The sequence below is a fragment of the Scyliorhinus torazame genome, chromosome 22 (genome assembly GCF_047496885.1).
Source record: "Scyliorhinus torazame isolate Kashiwa2021f chromosome 22, sScyTor2.1, whole genome shotgun sequence".
Lineage (NCBI taxonomy): Eukaryota > Metazoa > Chordata > Chondrichthyes > Carcharhiniformes > Scyliorhinidae > Scyliorhinus > Scyliorhinus torazame.
In genome coordinates, this window is record NC_092728.1 from 105854068 (window position 1) to 105873731 (window position 19664).

A 19664-nucleotide genomic window follows, 5' to 3' on the forward strand; every position below is an offset into this window, starting at 1 on the left:
AGGTTTCAAAAGAGAGCTCGATATATATTTGAAAGTGATTAATTTAGAGGGCAACAGAGATAGGGCTGGGGAATGGGACTAACTGGAGTAGCTAGTAGGACCTGGGTTCGATCTAGGCCCGGATGACTGTCCGTGTGGAGTTTGCACATTCTCCCCGTGTCTGCGTGAGTTTCATCCCCACAACCCAAAGAGGTGCAGGGTAGGTGGATTGGCCACGCTAAATTCATAATAATAATAATCTTTATTGTCACAAGTAGGCTTACATTAACACTGAAGTTACTGTGAAAATCCCCTCATCGTCACATTCCAGCGCCTGTTTGGGTACACAGAGTGAGAATTCAGAATGTCCAAATCACCTAACAGCACGTCTTTCGGGACTTGGGGGAGGAAACCGGAGCACCCGGAGGAAACCCACGCAGACATGGGGAGAACATGCAGATTCCGCACAGACAATGACCCGAGCCGGGAATCGAACACGGGTCCCTGAAGCTGTGAAGCAGCAGTGCTAACCTCTGTGCTGCCCCTTAATTGGAAATGTTTTTTTAAAAATGGCTCATTCAGTTAAGACAGAGAAGAGGAGACTCTTTTTCTCTCAGAGGGTCGAGAGTCTCAGGAACTCTGCTCTTCAAAAGCCAGTGGAAGCTGAATCTTTGAATAGTTTTAAGGCTGAGTTAGATAGATTTCTGATTAACGAGGGGGTAAGAGGTTATCGGGGTAGGCCGGAATGCGGCGTTGAGGTTCCAATCAGATCAGCCATGATCTTATTGAATGGCGGAACAGGCTCGAGGGGCCTCCTCCTGTTCCTGATTCGTATTGTCACCTGTTGCTCTTTTTAGCCTTAGTTTTATTACCTCTGATTATGTCACCTTTGCTCACGAGTCGCCAGGTATCTTTCGGATACCGCCACGTGGTTCAAGCTCGAGTTATGATTAATAAGTCAGCACACCGCTTAGTAAGATTGAAATCAACGGTCATTTATTATATACAACAATTAATGCTTACACAATAATCCTACTATCTATATCGAAACCTACCACTACTGGCCAATACTTAACTTTAGGAAGGGCCCACCAGGTCAGGGAAACGAATGGCTTATCGAATCGGATCTGGCCCGCGGGATTCAAAAAGGCTGATACGGGTCGATGGCTAGGAGTCTTTATCGGGTAGCGATCGCTGGAGTCAAACTTACAGTTTCTGGTCGATGTTCTTGCGAAGGTCGCGAGCCGGAGAAGGAGGGAGAGAGAGAGAGATCTGAACTTGGCCCCTCACTTTATACAGCCCAGGGGCTTCCCGATTCCTGGGGCGGCCCTTGACCCTGAGTCCCAAGTGATTGGACTTGTTCCCAATCACTGGGTTCGATATGCTCCAATAACGGGGCGATTCCTCGATTGGGGGGTGGTCGTTCACCTGTCTTTGTCTCAGCCACTGCAGGAGCCGACAGGTCTGGCCCGGCATTCAATTGCTGATATGTTGCAATTGTTCCCGGGGACAGCCGATTAAACTGCAGATGTCTGGGTTGATGTGCTGCTAATGGTCTTGAGTATCGATCTGGGCCGACTTCCCCAGAGCCGAATACGCTATTCTGTCTGCAGCTGTCTGTTTGTGTCCTGTTGGCTGCTTTTCCCATCAGCCTTTTCGGATGGCCATTTTAAATCGGGTTTTGGCCAAATTAATAGGGAATCAGCCATTTTAGGTGGCTACACACCGCATTGAATTGCATCTGCCACCTATTTGCCCACTCTGTCCTTTGAAGTTCCACACTGTCCTCTTCACAGTTTACAATATTTCCAAGTTTTGATTCATCCACAAACTTTGAAATTGTCCCCTGCACACCAAGACCTAGATCATTAAGATATATCAGGAAAAGCAAGGATCCCAATACCCACCCCTGGGAACACCACTACAAACCTCCCTCCAGCCATACAAATATCCATTGACCATTCCTCTCTGCTTCCTATTATTCTTCCAGTTCTGTATCCACATTGCCACTGTCCCTTTTATCCTGTGAGTTATAACTTTTCTCACAAGCCTGTTGTGCAACATTGTATTGAAAGCCTTTTCAAAATCCATGTCCACCACATCAATAAAATTACCCTCATCGACCATTTCTGTTACCGCAACGAAAAGCTCCAGCAAGTTAATTAAACACAATTTCTCCGGCTTTTAGAAATTCATGCTGGCTCTTCCAATCAACCCTCATTTTTCCATGTGACTACTAATTCTATCCCGAATAATTGTTTCCAGAACCTTAGCCAGTACTGTTGTTAAACTGACTGGTCTGTAATTGCTGAGTTGAGCCTTACAAACTTTTTTGAACAAAGGCGTAACTTTAGCAATTCTCCATTCCCCTGGCACTTCCCTTGAGTCTAGGGAAGACAGGAAGATTATGGCCAATGTCCCTGTAATTTCCATTCTCACTTCCTTCAATATAGAACATAGAACGATACAGCGCAGTACAGGCCCTTCGGCCCACGATGTTGCACCGAAACAAAAGCCATCTAACCTACACTATGCCATCATCCATATGTTTATCCAATAAACTTTTGAATGCCCTCAATGTTGGCGAGTTCACTACTGTTGCAGGTAGGGCATTCCACGGCCTCACTACTCTTTGCGTAAAGAACCTACCTCTGACCTCTGTCCTATATCTATTACCCCTCAGTTTAAAGCTATGTCCCCTCGTGCCAGCCATTTCCATCCGCGGGAGAAGGCTCTCACTGTCCACCCTATCTAACCCCCTGATCATTTTGTATGCCTCTATTAAGTCTCCTCTTAACCTTCTTCTCTCCAACGAAAACAACCTCAAGTCCATCAGCCTTTCCTCATAAGATTTTCCCTCCATACCAGGCAACATCCTGGTAAATCTCCTCTGCACCCGCTCCAAAGTCTCCACGTCCTTCCTATAATGCGGTGACCAGAACTGTACGCAATATTCCAAATGCGGCCATACCAGAGTTTTGTACAGCTGCAACATACCTCCCGACTCCGGAACTCAATCCCTCTACCAATAAAGGCCAACACTCCATAGGCCTTCTTCACAACCCTATCAACCTGGGTGGCAACTTTCAGGGATCTATGTACATGGACACCTAGATCCCTCTGCTCATCCACACTTCCAAGAACTTTACCATGAGCCAAATATTCCGCATTCCTGTTATTCCTTCCAAAGTGAATCACCTCACACTTCTCTACATTAAACTCCATTTGCCACCTCTCAGCCCAGCTCTGCAGCTTATCTATATCCCTCTGTAACCTGCTACATCCTTCCACACTGTCGACAACACCACCGACTTTAGTGTCGTCTGCAAATTTACTCACCCACCCTTCTGCGCCTTCCTCTAGGTCATTGATAAAAATGACAAACAGCAACGGCCCCAGAACAGATCCTTGTGGTACGCCACTTGTAACTGAACTCCATTCTGAACATTTCCCATCAACCACCACCCTCTGTCTTCTTTCAGCTAGCCAATTCCTGATCCACATCTCTAAATCACCCCCAATCCCCAGCCTCCGTATTTTCTGCAATAGCCTACCGTGGGGAACCTTATCAAACGCTTTACTGAAATCCATATACACCACATCAACTGCTCTACCCTCGTCTACCTGTTCAGTCACCTTCTCAAAGAACTCATGCTGACTATCCCTGATCATATTATTCCTATCTAGATGATTATAAATCTTGTCTCTTATAATCCCCTCCAAGACTTTACCCACTACAGACGTGAGGCTCACCGGTCTATAGTTGCCGGGGTTGTCTCTGCTCCCCTTTTTGAACAAAGGGACCACATTTGCTATCCTCCAGTCCTCTGGCACTATTCCTGTAGCCAATGATGACATAAAAATCAAAGCCAAAGGTCCAGCAATCTCTTCCCTGGCCTCCCAGAGAATCCTAGGATAAATCCCATCAGGCCCCGGGGACTTATCTATTTTCAGACTGTCCAGAATTGCCAACACCTCTTCCCTACGTATCTCAATGCCATCTATTCTAATAGCCTGGGTCTCAGCATTCTCCTCCACAACATTATCTTTTTCCTGAGTGAATACTGACAAAAAATATTCATTTAGTATCTCGCCTATCTCTTCAGACTCCACACACAACTTCCCATCCCTGTCCTTGACTGGTCCTACTCTTTCCCTAGTCATTCGCTTATTCCTGACATACCTATAGAAAGCTTTTGGGTTTTCCTTGATCCTACCTGCCAAATACTTCTCATGTCCCCTCCTTGCTCGTCTTAGCTCTCTCTTTAGATCCTTCCTCGCTACCTTGTAACTATCCATCGCCCCAACTGAAACTTCACACCTCATCTTCACATAGGCCTCCTTCTTCCTCTTAACAAGAGATTCCACTTCTTTGGTAAACCACGGTTCCCTCGCTCTACGCCTTCCTCCCTGCCTGACCGGTACATACTTATCAAGAACACGCAGTAGCTGATCCTTGAACAAGCTCCACTTATCCAGTGTGCCCAACACTTGCAGCCTACTTCTCCACCCTACCCCCCCCAAGTCACGTCTAATGGCATCATAATTGCCCTTCCCCCAGCTATAACTCTTGCCCTGCTGTGTATACTTATCCCTTTCCACCATTAACGTAAACGTCACCGAATTGTGGTCACTGTCCCCAAAGTGCTCTCCTACCTCCAAATCCAACACCTGGCCTGGTTCATTACCCAAAACCAAATCCAACGTGGCCTCGCCTCTTGTTGGCCTGTCAACATATTGTGTCAGGAAACCCTCCTGCACACACTGTACAAAAAACGACTCATCTAATGTATTCGAACTATATCTCTTCCAGTCAATATTTGGAAAGTTAAAGTCTCCCATAATAACTACCCTGTTACTTTCGCTCTTCTCCAGGATCATCCTCGCCATCCTTTCCTCTACATCCCTAGAACTATTTGGAGGCCTATAGAAAACTCCCAACAGGGTGACCTCTCCTTTCCTGTTTCTAACCTCAGCCCATACTACCTCAGAAGATGAGTCCCCATCTAGCATCCTCTCCGCCACTGTAATACTGCTCTTGACTAGCAGCGCCACACCTCCCCCTCTTTTGCCTCCTTCTCTGAGCTTACTAAAACACCTAAACCCCGGAACCTGCAACATCCATTCCTGTCCCTGCTCTATCCATGTCTCCGAAATGGCCACATCGAAGTCCCAGGTACCAACCCATGCTGCCAGTTCCCCTACCTTATTTCGTATACTCCTGGCATTGAAGTAGACACACTTCAAACCACCTACCTGAACACTGGCCCCCTCCTGCGACGTCAAATCTGTGCTCCTGACCTCTATACTCTCATTCTCCCTTACCCTAAAACTACAATCCAGGTTCCCATGCCCCTGCTGCATTAGTTTAAACCCCCCCAAAGAGCACTAACAAATCTCCCCCCCAGGATATTTGTGCCCCTCAGGTTCAGATGTAGACCATCCTGTCTGTAGAGGTCCCACCTTCCCCAGAAAGAGCCCCAGTTATCCAGAAATCTGAATCCTTCCGCCTGCACCATCCCTGTAGCCACGTGTTTAATTGCTCTCTCTCCCTATTCCTCATCTCACTATCACGTGGCACGGGCAACAACCCAGAGATAACAACTCTGTTTGTTCTAGATCTGAGCTTCCATCCTAGCTCCCTGAAAGCCTGCCTGACATCCTTGTCCCCTTTCCTACCTATGTCGTTAGTGCCAATGTGGACCACGACTTGGGGCTGCTCCCCCTCCCCCTTAAGGACCCGGAAAACACGATCCGAGACATCACGTACTCTTGCACCTGGGAGGCAACATACCAAACGTGAGTCTCTCGCGCTCCCACAAAATCTCCTATCTGTGCCCCTGACTATCGAGTCCCCAATTACTAATGCTCTGCTCCTCTCCCCCCTTCCCTTCTGAGCAACAGGGACAGACTCCGTGCCAGAGGCCCGTACCCCATGGCTTACCCCTGGTATGTCCCCCCCCCCACAAGTATCCAAAGCGGTATACTTGTTTCTCAGGGGAACGACCGCAGGGGATCCCTGCACTGGCTGCTTCTTCCCAGTCCCTCTGACAGTTACCCATCTATCTCCAATCTTTGGTGTAACTAATTCCCTAAAGCTGCTATCTATGACCCCCTCTGCCTCCCGAATGATCCGAAGTTCTTCCAACTCCAGCTCCAGTTCCCTAACTCGGTCTTGGAGGAGCTGGAGATGGCAGCACTTCCTGCAGGTAAAATCCTTGGATGCATCTCATCCTGTCCTGGTGCCTTGTCAACTTTCAGTACTGACAGTCAATTCAACACTATCTCCTTATCAATTTTGAACCCTTCTAAGGACAGAGTTTCCACATCTGTCTCCATGGCCCGGACACTGTCTATATCCTTGATCAAGGCAGATGTAAAGTATTTTATTTTAAAAATAAATTTAGAGTGCCCAATTTATTTTTTTGCAATTAAGGGTCAATTTAGCATGGCCAATCCACCTACCCTGCACATCTTTGGGCTGGGGGGGCGAAACCAACGCAGACACGGGGAGAATGTGCAAACTCCACACGGACAGTGACCCTGAGCCGGGGTTGAACCTGGGGCCTCGACGCCGTGATGCAGCAGTGCTAACCACTGTGCCACCGTGCTGCCCTTATAAAGTATTTATTTAATACATCTGCCATGCTCCCAGCCTCCACGTGTAAGTTCACTTTTTATTTTTATTTTTTTCAATAATAAATTTAGAGTACCCAATTCATTTTTTCCGATTAAGGGGCAATTTAGCGTGGCCAATCCACCTACCCTGCACATCTTTGGGTTGTGGGGGCGAAACCCACGCAAACACGGGGAGAATGTGCAAACTCCACACAGACAGTGACCCAGGGCCGGAATTGAACCTGGGACCTCGGCGCCGTGAGGCAGCAGGGCTAACCCACTGCGCCACCGTGCTGCCCGAAGTTCACTTTTTAGACCTTAATCAGCCCTATTTCTCCTCTTACCACCGTTTCCTATTTTTATGCCGAAAGAAGACTTTATGTTGGCTGTCAGTCTTTTCTCACAATCCCTCTCCGCTTCTCTAAGGCGTTTTTTTTAACCTCCTCCCGGAACCTTCTGCATTCCTCTGGGTTCTCGACTGTATTTTCTACCCGACACTTTGGGTGTGATTTTCCCACTGCGGTGCACATGGCCAATCCCGTTGTGCCGGGAGCATCGCGGGAGAGGCCCAAAGTGGGCGCCATCCCAGCGCAAATCTGCGCGCAAGTCACCCAACCCGTGGTGCCGGTGAGAAACTCCCTCAGCCCCCAAAACATGACTAAGGGAAAACCCTGTAAAACCCACCCAATATAACACAATCATTCTTTGGGTAAATCGCGCCCCTTATTTTAATTTCAATACCCTTTTTTATCCAGGGAGCTATAGATTTGTCTGCCCTACCCTTCCCTTTTAAGGCAATATACCTTTACTGTGTCCGGACCATTTCTTTTTTGAAGGTCGTTCATTGTCCGGTTACAATTTTTCCCACCAATCTTCCCTCCAGTTTAACTGGCCCAGCTCCGTTCTTGCCCCATTGAGGTCGGCTCTCCCCACAGTTAATTATTTTTACATGGATTGCTTATCTTCCTTTTCTATCATCATCCTAAACCTTATGCTTCAACGATCACTGTCTCCTAAATGTTCACCACACGAACACTTGATCTCCTTATCCCGCCTCATTTCCAAAGTGCAGGAACCATTCATTCGGGAAATTACTTCATATTAAATCTGATGCACTGTCAATTACCACAAAGACGAGAGCAGCGGAATAATCGAGGCTTTATTGAGCAAAGGTGTTGTGCCTCCTGTAGCTGGAACCAGAATGGCTGCAGCACCGGCGAGCACACACTCTTATACCCCGCCTACTGGGCGGGGCCAGCAGGCAGGGATTTACCCATGTACCTCTAGTATATGTGTCTTTCCATAATACATACAATACAGCTAGTGGTGACTACCACAAAATCATAAGATAGGGACATGGAAGAGCACAGGGCTCAAGTAGTAAAAGGCAAATTTAACACTGATATCAGGAAGTTCCTCTTAGAATATCAGACTGATCGATACTTGGATGTCCAAAGTTGAGGTGGAAGACTGGAACAATTTAAGGGCGGCACGGTAGCACAGTGGTTAGCACTGTTGCTTCATAGCGCCAGGGACCCGGGATCGATTCCCGGTTTGGGTCAATGACTTTGCGGAGTCTGCACGTTCTCCCCGTGTCTCCGTGGGTTTCCTCCGGGTGCTCCGGTTCCCTCCATCGTGTCCCGAAAGACGTGCTGTTTGGTGAATTGGACATTCTGAATTCTCCTTCAGTGTACCCAAACAGACACTGGAGGGGATTTTCACAGTAACTTCATTGCAGTGTTAATGTAAGTCTACTTGTGACAATAATAAAAATTATTAAAAACCAGAGTGTCAACTGTAAGGAATGATTGAATGGGCTGGGACTATTTTCTCTAGAAAAAATGATATTGAGAGATGACTTGATAGCAGTCTAAAATTATACAGGAAGTCAATGGGATAGACATAGAGATATCAGGTATTAGATGAGCAGATACTTCCTTGGGCAGATTGAAGCCATGGTCTTCAGCCTCCACTACAAACTTGATTTCTTCCCCCTAGATTCCAACACCCTCCCTAGCCTCTCTCTGAACTGAACCAGACCAATCACAGCCTCCGTGATCTTTTTGAGCACTGAACTTCTGACCTCCATGACCCCTTCCACCCCTGGAATATCACCTATCTCCATCCCTACCTCAGCCAATCCGCTATTGAAACCTTCACCCAGACGTTTATCACATCCAGTCTCAGCTATTCCAATTTTCTCCTGGTCAGCCTCTCATCTTTCACTCTTCATAGATCGGCAATCATCCAAAACCGTCATCTCTTTTTAAAAATATATTTTTATTCAAGTTGTTCCATTTTTATAAACAATACAACACAACCTCAAAACTGGTACAGTACGGCATGATTAATGTCACGAAGAAACCAACACAGTTGGTTCAGTACACCGGGCGCCTCCGTATATACAAAAAGTAGAGAGGACAAGTAATAGGATGGGGGGGGGGGGATATAAAGCCACAAAAACAGGGCAAAGAGGTGCTCACCTTCATGTCTAGTATATTAGAGCCTGTACTATATGACCTATGGAAAACGTTCTAGGAGTTAGTCAGACGCTACCGAGCTGGAATATTTGAGACAGGGGACCCCATACTTTTTGAAATGCATCTAATTTGGCTTGGAGTATTCAGGTTAGAAATTCCATTGGGATGCAATCCATAATAAATTTAATGCCAATTCTGGACAGAAGGAGGTTTATCGCTAATCCAGGAACAAAGGATATTCTTCCATGCTGCAGATGTTAGGATATTGCACGGCATTTTCTCATTGGCGTCAATGATCTTTTTGTCTGGGAGCCCCAGAACCAGGATCAAAGGATCAAACTCTGAGGCCGTATCAAATATTCTCTCAGGCTCATTAAGTATGCCCCAACCAGGATGATTTAATTTTGACACAGGACCAGACACAATGTATATAGACCACTCGCCCTAGTTTGCATTTTTGGCACAGTGAGGATTATAGTGGGGTCTATCCTATGTCTTAAGCTTGGTGTAACATGCAGAAGTGCAATATTTTAAGTCGGGTTTCCTTCGTTCTATTACAGATTGAGATTCTATTGGCTTTTTCCCAGATAGTGCCCCAGGTTTCCTTGTCAATATTCACTGAGAGATCTTTTTCCCAAGACCGCAGAGAACTGTTGTTTCTTAATCAAATCCTGTTCATCCATTACCCTGTGCTCTCTAACCTTCTAACCTTCATTGGCTCCTGGTCTGAAATGCCTCAATTTTTACATTTCTCAACTTTTATGTTTAAATTCCTCAATAGCATCGCCATTAACTCTGTTTCTTCTATAGTCCAACAAACGTCCAAGAACTCAGCGTTCCTCCAATTGTTATCTATCGTACATCCCATTTTCATTGTTCCATCATGTGGGGCGGGGGTGGGGGTGGGGGGGGGGGTGCTTCCACTGCCTAAACTCTACGATCTAGAAAAGATTTAATGAGAACGTTTAGAAAAAATGAAACATGTTCTGAGAAGGTGCAATACTCCACACTCTAAGGTGGCATTCATTCACCAACCATCTCATTGAAACAAACATTTCACATCAATTATGCTCCTCGTCTAGTTCATTGCCATCTGTCCAGAACCTGACCCCATTCTCTATGCAGAGCGTGAGACAGAGCCAGACTCTCAATTATATCAGCTCAAGGCTCAGTCTTTAGGGAGCTGGATTTTCCTGAGCTGGAGCCAATCCTAATTGGCATCAATGATGGCATTATAACTCAACCAACACCAACCTTGACGGTTCCACAGCAGCTATAAGTGTCGACTGTAGCTCAGTAAGTAGCGCTTTTGTCTCTTGTTGTCGATTCAAGTTCTATTCCAGAGACACCAGCTCATAATCCAGGACAACAAAGCCCCCCCCCCCCCCAAGGATGTCAGTGCTGTCTTTCAGATAAAACTGTGGCTAGGTCTGCCCTCCCAGGCGGATACAAGACAAACCACAGCCACTGTTTTGAAGAAAAGCAGAGGATTTCATCCTTGTACATTGGCCATTATTTTTCCCACAACAAATTGTATTGAAGATAAGCTGGTCAGTGTTGCGTTGCAGTTTGTGGAAGCTCGTCCCGTGCAAAATTTCTGCCTTTTCCTACAGCACTGACTATACTTGGAAACACGTATTGGTTGTAAAGCACCTTTGGATGTCATGAGGTTCTGAAAAGCATCATAAAGTCTTTCTGACTTCCCGGGGGTCTCTCCCTGGTGGCCTCGTCTCTTTTTGTTTCACTCACGGGATATGAGCATCACCAGCAAAATTAGCAGTTATTGGCCTTCCCTAATTACAGCCGGCCATTCAGCCTAACACTTGGCGCTGGTTCTCTGACAGACCCACCCATTTAATCCACTTCCCCAAATTTAAACAACAACAACTCCCTTTTGAAGTATTTATCCACCAGCCCTTTAGAAGCTATTATGGATTCTGAATATCAGGACACAGCTGCCCGATATCACCACACTGTTACATTTCCTGATGCGGAGGGGACCACTGCTGGCTGCCAGGTCCTGTTCATATTTATAATGATTTCAAAGATGGCAAAGGTGTCAGGTTTTCCACTGTAAGTTGCAGTTTGAACGTGTGACTTGCTCAAGGCTACACGAGATGCAATGAAAGAGCTGGAAGTTTGGAAATGGAAGAGTTGTGATTTAGGACAGATCGATAAGCAACATTTTGCGACACCTTACACTAGCTATTTGATACATTGAACTTGCAGGTAGTGTTACCATGCCAGGTTCATTTGATCATGTCATTCTGTTTTTTGGGATCTCCCCATCCTCAACAAAGCTAACCTTTACAACCTTTAGCTGGGGCTGGTTTAGCACACTGGGCTAAATCGCTGGCTTTGAAAGCAGACCAAGGCAGGTCAGCAGCACGGTTCAATTCCCGTACCAGCCTCCTTGAACAGGTGCCGGAATGTGGCGACTAGGGGCTTTTCACAGTAACTTCATTGAAGCCTACTCTTGACAAGAAGCGATTTTCATTTCACAAGGCATGCTGCCCTGTCATCTTGCCTTACCATAACTCTCCTCATACAACCGTTCTCAATTGGTGGGGGGGGGTCTGAATCGGAGCTGTTTTACCACTTACTGAGATTCGGTTTCATGTCTCAACTTGGGTCTCCTACTGTGTTCCACGGAATCTTTTAACAGGTTGAGAAATCTAGCGAATAGCTGAAAGGTCGGTGGCTGTTATTTCTGGAAATGGGAAGGTTGATGGGTTACCAGATGGAGTTCTTTCAATTTAGGAATAGGGTTAATCTAGAGGCCTTGGCTGATGATCCGGGGACATGGGTTCAAATTCCCCCACAGCAGCTGGTGGAATTTAAATTCAATTAATCACATTTGGAACATAAAAGCGAGTTTCAGTAATGGTAACCATGGAACGATCATCGATTGTTGTAAAAATCTATCTGCTTCACTAATGTCCTTTAGGGAAGGAAATCTGCTGTCCTTACCCGGTCTGGCCTGATGTGCTGGGTGCTCTGGATCCATGGAACACATACAGGCCACCAAAACTTAAAATAGTGCAACACTATTTTATTAAGTTAGAAACTGTTGAACATACTTTCACTGTGGGTTAATACGATGTTAGATTAAACTAAAGACCTATGCCTGTCCTAACCAGTCTATGCACTCAGCACATGGTGAAGATCTGTGCTGTAAGCTGTAAGCTCTGTCCTTCTAGGACGCTGCATCCCGAATGAGCGGGAACTCTGATGCCCCCTGTCTTTATAGTGAGTGTGCTCTAACTGGTGATTGGCTGCGGTGTTGTGTATGTTGATTGGTCCCGCTGTGTGTCCATCAGCGTGTGTGTATCTGCACCATGATATACTGGTGTATATTATGACATCCCCCCTTTTATAAAAGAATGTATGTGTGTGGCAATAAAAAATGTATGGTGAGAATGTTCCTAACTATGTGTGGGGTGCAAAGATGTATTTACAGGACTACGTATATGAGAACGAAGCTATTTACTTGGGAAGGTGCCTGGTGCAGAGAAGCAGTATGCAACAAGAATAACGAGATCAACACTATATACAAACCAGGGAAACGATCAAACAAAGCAACGAAACAATTCAGAGAGTCTATAAGTCCGCAAAGTTCATAAATTTAGTCTCTGAGGTGGGCGACGAGTTCTGGTTGACTGCCTCAAGGGTGGGTCGAGAGCCGACGTTTCAGGAGCGGGCTGGACTGCGTCAAGAGTCAGGGGGTTGCAGAGTGACAGGGAGCTCTGCATAGTCCATGGCAGGGTCAGCAGGAGGGCGAGGCGACACTGGAGGATCACGTGGCGAGCATGGAACGAGACTAAGGGCGCGTCGATTGCGGCGCAGAATAGAGCCATCCGGTAGACGAACCAGGAACGAGCGGGGGGCCACCTGCCGAAGGACAACAGCGGTTGCAGACCAGCCACCATCCGGAAGATGGACGCGGATGTTTTCATCTGGAGCCAGAGCAGGGAGATCAGCTGCACGGGAGTCATGAGCCGCGTTGTGCTGTGCACGAGACAGCTGCATCCGGCGAAGGACCGGAATGTGGTCGAGGTCTGGGACATGGATGGACGGCACCGTCGTCCTCAGGGTGCGGCCCATGAGTAACTGGGCTGGCGACAGGCCAGTGGACAGTGGGGCGGAGCGATAGGCCAGCAAGGCAAGGTAGAAACCGGACCCAGCATCGGCAGCCTTGCATAGGAGCCGTTTGACTATATGTACCCCCTTCTCCGCTTTGCCGTTGGATTGGGGGTACAGGGGACTGGATGTCACATGGTCAAAATTGTACCACCTGGCAAAGTTAGACCATTCCTGGCTGGCGAAGCAGGGGCCATTGTCCGACATAACCGTGAGCGGGATGCCATGTCGAGCAAAGGTTTCTTTACAGGCACGAATGACTGCAGACGAGGTGAGGTCGTGCAACTGTATCACCTCCGGGTAATTCGAAAAGTAGTCCACGATCAGGACATAGTCTCTACCCAGCGCGTGGAACAGGTCGATGCCCACCTTGGTCCATGGTGACGTGACCAACTCATGGGGCTGCAGGGTCTCACGTGGTTGGGCCGGCTGGAAGCGCTGACAAGTGGGGCAGTTGAGCACTGTGTTGGCTATGTCGTCATTAATGCCGGGCCAGTACACTGCCTCTCGGGCCCGTCGGCGGCACTTTTCCACGCCAAGGTGGCCCTCGTGTAGTTGTTCCAGGACAAGCTGGCACATGCTATGCGGGATGACAATGCGGTCCAGTTTTAGAAGAACCCCGTCTACTACCGCCAGATCATCTCTGACATTATTGAACTGAGGGCATTGGCCCTTGAGCCACCCGTCCGTTAGGTGGCACATGACACGCTGTAGCAAGGGGTCAGCCGCCGTCTCGCGGCAAATTTGGACGAGGCGTTCATCCGTGGCAGGTAGATTGGAGGCTGCGAATGCCACATGGGCGTCAACCTGGCAGACAAATCCCGCTGGGTCACATGGAGTGTTGACTGCCCTGGAGAGAGCGTCAGCAATGATGAGGTCTTTGCCTGGGGTGTACACCAGCTGGGAGTCATATCGCCGGAGCTTGAGAAGAATACGCTGGAGGCGAGGCGTCATGTCGTTCAAGTCTTTCTGTATTATATTGACCAGCGGGCGATGGTCGGTCTCGACGGTGAATTGAGGAAGTCCGTAGACATAATCATGAAACTTAACCACACCGGTCAGAAGGCCCAGGAACTCCTTTTCTATCTGCGCGTAGCGCTGCTCCGTGGGGGTCATCGCACATGACGCATATGCCACGGGGGCCCATGATGAGGCCTCATCACGTTGAAGGAGCACTGCCACAATGCCGGATTGACTGGCATCGGTCGAAATTTTGGTCTCCTTTGCTGGATCAAAGACGGCTAAGACCGGGGCCGTGGTCAGTTTTGTTTTGAGTTCTCTCCATTCGCGCTCGTGGGCGGGGAGCCATTGGAAGTCTGTCGTCTTCCTGACCAGGTTCCTGAGAGCCGTGGTATGAGAGGCGAGGTTAGGGATAACTTTCCATAAAACATTGACCATGCCCAGAAATCGGAGGACCGCCTTCTTGTCCTCTGGTGCTTTCATAGCTGTGATGGCAGCTACCTTGTCCACATCTGGCTGCACACCCAACTGGGAGATGTGGTCTCCGAGGAACTTTAGTTCCGTCTGACCAAAAGAGCATTTGGCCCTGTTGAGGCAGAGGCCATGCTCATGTATACATCTGAATACGCGCTGGAGGCGACTAACATGCTCCTGCGGGGTGGTGGACCAAATGATTATGTCATCGACATAGACGCGAACACCTTCAATGCCTTCCATCATTTGTTCCACAATCCTATGGAACACTTCTGATGCAGATATGATCCCAAACGGCATCCTGTTGTAACAATATCTGCCAAAGGGGGTATTAAATGTGCAAAATTTCCTGCTGGATTTATCGAGCTGGATTTGCCAGAATCCTTTTGAGGCGTCGAGTTTGGTGAAGAGCTTGGCGCGCGCCATCTCACATGTGAGCTCTTCGCGCTTGGGAATTGGATAGTGCTCTCTCATAATATTGTGATTTAGATCCTTGGGATCAATGCAAATTCTCAATTCACCGGAAGGCTTTATTACACAGACCATGAAACTGACCCAGTCGGTTGGTTCCGTGACTTTGGAAATCACTCCTTGGTCCTGGAGGTCCTGCAGCTGCTGCTTGAGGTGGTCCTTAAGGGGTGCTTGGATCCTGCGAGGTACATGCACCACAGGTGTGGCATTCGGTTTTAATAGAATCTTGTAGGTGTACAGGAGCGTGCCCATGCCCTCGAAGACGTTGTGGTGCTGGTTGATAATGGCGTCGAGCTGCACCCTGAAGTCGGTGTCCTGAAAGGCAGATGCATCAGCAGGAGAGTGAACTCTCTGAACTAGGATCAACAGCTTGCATGCCTGCGCACCAAGCAGGGAGGCTTTCGAGGAGCCACGATTTCAAAGGGAAGGATGGCTTTGCGTGACCTGTGCATCACTTCAAGTTGGCACGAGCCGCTGCAGCAATGGCATTGCCATTATAATCTGATAGCTGGCAGGCTGATGGCAGGATGGCTGGTTTGACACAAAGGCTTTGGAGGTCAGACCGCCTCAGACCGGCTCAGAATGAGATTGGCGGAGGCACCAGTGTCCAGGCGGAATTGTATTTGGGACCGGTTGACCGTCAGGGTGGCACACCACTCATCGTCTGGATCGATGCTGTATACCGATAGAGGCTGGATTCTTTGCTTTGGGGACACCCTGTTTTTTGTAACGATACCAACTCGAAAAGGCGCCTTCGGGTCCTCGGTGTCAATAACGGGTAGTAGGTCCGCATCGGACTTGGTGACCGTGGGTTGAATGGCCCGCACATTTCTGCGAGGCTGGCTGGAGCGATATGAGTTGGCAGGCTGAGCTGATCTGCATAAAGCAGCATAGTGGCCAAGTTTGCCACATCTCAGGCATCGTCGGGATTTGGCAGGGCATTGCCGCTTTAAGTGGGCGGAGCCACAGTTGCCGCATGTTGCAGCGTCAGTACGTTCGCTGCGCCACCGCGCATGTGGTCGTACGTGGTTCGCGCCTGCGCAGTATGTTCGTCGACATAAAGAATATAAATGGTGTGATTAAGGCTAAGAAATTAAATGAAATGAAAGAAAATCGCTTATGGGGCAGCACGGTAGCATTGTGGATAGCACAATTGCTTCACAGCTCCAGATTCCCAGGTTCGATTCCGGCTTGGATCACTGACTGTGCGGAGTCTGCACGTCCTCCCCGTGTCTGCGTGGGTTTCCTCCGGGTGCTACGGTTTCCTCCCACAGTCCAGAGATGTGCAGGTTAGGTGGATTGGCTATGATAAATTGCCCTTAGTGTCCAAAATTGCCCTTAGTGTTGGGTGGGGTTATGGGGATAGGTGTTGACCTTGGGTAGGGTGCTCTTTCCAAGAGCCGGTGCAGACTCGATGGGCCAAAGGCCTCCTTCTGCACTGTAAATTCTATGTATGGAGAATAGACACTGACAAAAACTAGTTGGGTCAAATGGTCAATTTGTGTGTTGTAGGTTCTGTGCAATTTTTAGGCTAGAAGATTTCTCTTTTCCAATATGGTCATTCAACGTTTTGTGGCTGCAGCCAGTTTAATATTTCCTGCAAACCCCATTGCTTGGCTCTCTCCGAGCAGAGATCAGATGGAGATGATTTAAATTAGAATATAATGTGGCTTGCTGTCCCACTAAGCATAGCCAGCATCATTAAACCCAGTGTTAAAGCCAGTGACTGCTTCCTATAGACAAAGCCTACATGCGGCAAACCTGTGCACAAAATGGTTTAGGTTGTCAAAGGACTTTGGTTTCAATAAGGACTGGGCTGAAGCAAGCAGTTTGTTTTTTTGTATTTCAGGGAAATGTTTCCAGGACAGGTGAGCCAATGAGTGCTTTCAGAGGAATCTATGGATTTGGACAGCATGAGTAGTGTCTAACAGGAACCTGGCGGCAGGGTCCACCACTAACCCAATCTCCCGAATCGTGGGAACGTAAAAGATTCCCACAGAATGTGTCAAAGATCAGGGGAGCCCTTTAGGATCCATCAATCAACCAGCATCACCAAATTAACTGGGCATTTATCTCTGCTGTTTGATGGGGGTTTGCTGTGTGCAAATTGGTTTCATGAGTGTCCCTTTAAGAAAGGTTTAGTCTCTAATCATGTGACTTGTAGCACATTTGGCTGTGAGGTGAGAGAGGGGGTTTCAGTTTCAGTGCTTTGGACTGCAGAAGGAGCCAGAAGTGTTTTGCCTGTTTCCATTTTCATTTTAAAAGCTGTTCCAGTCAAAAGCCCATTGGCTGTGGCTAACTGCCTTGGTAACTTTAAAGATATAGTTTGAATCTGCTGTTTGGAACTGGGTCAGAATTTCAGGGAATGGACCAGTCCCATTCAAGTAAGAATACAGTGTGCTGGGCCACGCCCCTGAAAAGGGGTTTTGGTTTAATTGGATTTTGTTATTGAATTGGAACAGCTAAGGGGGAATTCATTAAGTGTTGTAGATAGATTACCGTAGCTGTGTGGTGTCTTTATGTTTGTAATTGATAAAAATTATTGCTGTGTTTATATATATATATATATGTTAGCTGCATTCTTAGAATAAAGCTTGTTTTGATTAAAGTGTCTGGGAAGTCTGATGAATCACACCTGAAGGGAAGGCTTCTGTGCTCATCCTAGCCAAATTCAACATAAAGGTTGTAGGTCAGGTGAGCTTCAATATACATTTTGGAGTTTGTAAGCCCCGGCCCATAACATTGGTTATTCGCATTTGTTCAAGCAAGGACAGCAGCTGCACTTTGAAAGTCAGTCATTGGCTGTGAAGCGCTTTGGGTCACATGTGAACGGTGGAATCATAGAACCTTGCAGCCCAGGAGGGGGCCATTCAGCCCATCATCCCTGTGCCAACACTTTGAAAACATTGTCTTAATTTAGCCCCAAACCCAGCTTGTTCCCTCCAAACCAATCTTCGTCAAGTACATGTCACTATTTCCTCCTTCGAACTTACATTTAGAATAATATCTTTCCGTGAGGGTGAAGTTGATCCCAATACCTCAGCAATCACATCTATGCAATGTGTTCATTTTATTAGATTTGGTTCAGCAGTAAGGGGGCTGCAGATCTCAATGGGCAGGGATTACTCACGGCCCCCGTTTGATGATGGAAAGAGGCTCAAACACCAGGGAGTACCAGAAAACCATTTACACAGCTCTCAGAATAAAAGCACCTCCCTTCCTCCTACACCCAGTGCTCGCTATCAGTAAACAACTCCACAAATAACTCTCATTTGTCCCAATAACTGTTTTTGCAGCTGAACGTTTCTCAGGCTCGAGATTAGTTTGAGTTTGGATGTGCAGTCACCTGCTGCCCACATGTTTCCTATTTATCTTGCGTTGTCGGAAGGCATGCGTCAGCTTGGAATATCAACACTTTCAGGGAAGTGGAAGAATGGCAGAGTGGAAATAACTTTAATGACACCCCTGTGTCTTGCCACTTCTCCCCCTCCCAGATCACACCACGTCCGCGTCCCCCCCACCACCACCATAAGCCTACACACTCCTACCCATGCACCCCCGTCACTTCATTCCCCCCACTGTGGGACCAGTCCTTCTGCTTCCGATACTGGACTGTAGTTTTGTCCTGACACAGCAAGAACTATCCAATCAGCCCAGATGCAGCGAAGACAATAGACAGGTCAAAGCTAACTGTAAATCAGTCACCTCACAGATAAACATTCTGCACAAATCCTTGGCCTCCGAGTGTACGGGGCAGCTGGGCTATCATAATCCCATACACGGCTGAGAAATCCAGATCAGGTGTTTCGCTATGTGGCTATCGGCTGTTTTATTACTGGACAATCGAGGGGTGAGGAGGAGCGTTTGGTTGTGATCTTCCGGCTTCATAAATAGTGGATAGCACCGTTGCTTCACAGCACCAGGGTCCCGGGTTCGATTCCCGGCTTGGGTCACTGTCTGTGCGGAGTCTGCACGTTCTCCCCGTGTCTGCGTGGGTTTCCTCCGGGTGCTCCGGTTTCCTCCCACAGTCCAAAGACGTGCAGGTTAGGTGGATTGGACATTCTGAATTCTCCCTCCGTGTACCCGAACAGGTGCGGGAATGTGGCGACAGGGGGCTTTTCACAGTAACTTCATTGCAGTGTTAATGTAAGCCTACTTGTGACGATAAAGATTATTAAATGTGGGGCAACCTGCTGTTTTACATACATAGAATTTACAGTGCAGAAGGAGGCCATTCGGCCCATCGAGTCTGCACCAGCTCTTGGAAAGAGCACCCTACCCAAGGTCCACACCGCCACCCTATCCCCATAACCCAGGAACCCCACCTAATCACCTTAACCCAGTAACCCCACCCAACACTAAGGGCAATTTTGGATACTATGGGCAATTTAGCATGGCCAATACACCTAACCCGCACATCTTTGGACTGTGGGAGGAAACCGGAGCACCCGGAGGAAACCCACGCAGACACGGGGAGAATATGCAGACTCCACACAGACAGTGACCCAAGCTGGGTATCGAACCTGGGACCCTGGAGCTGTG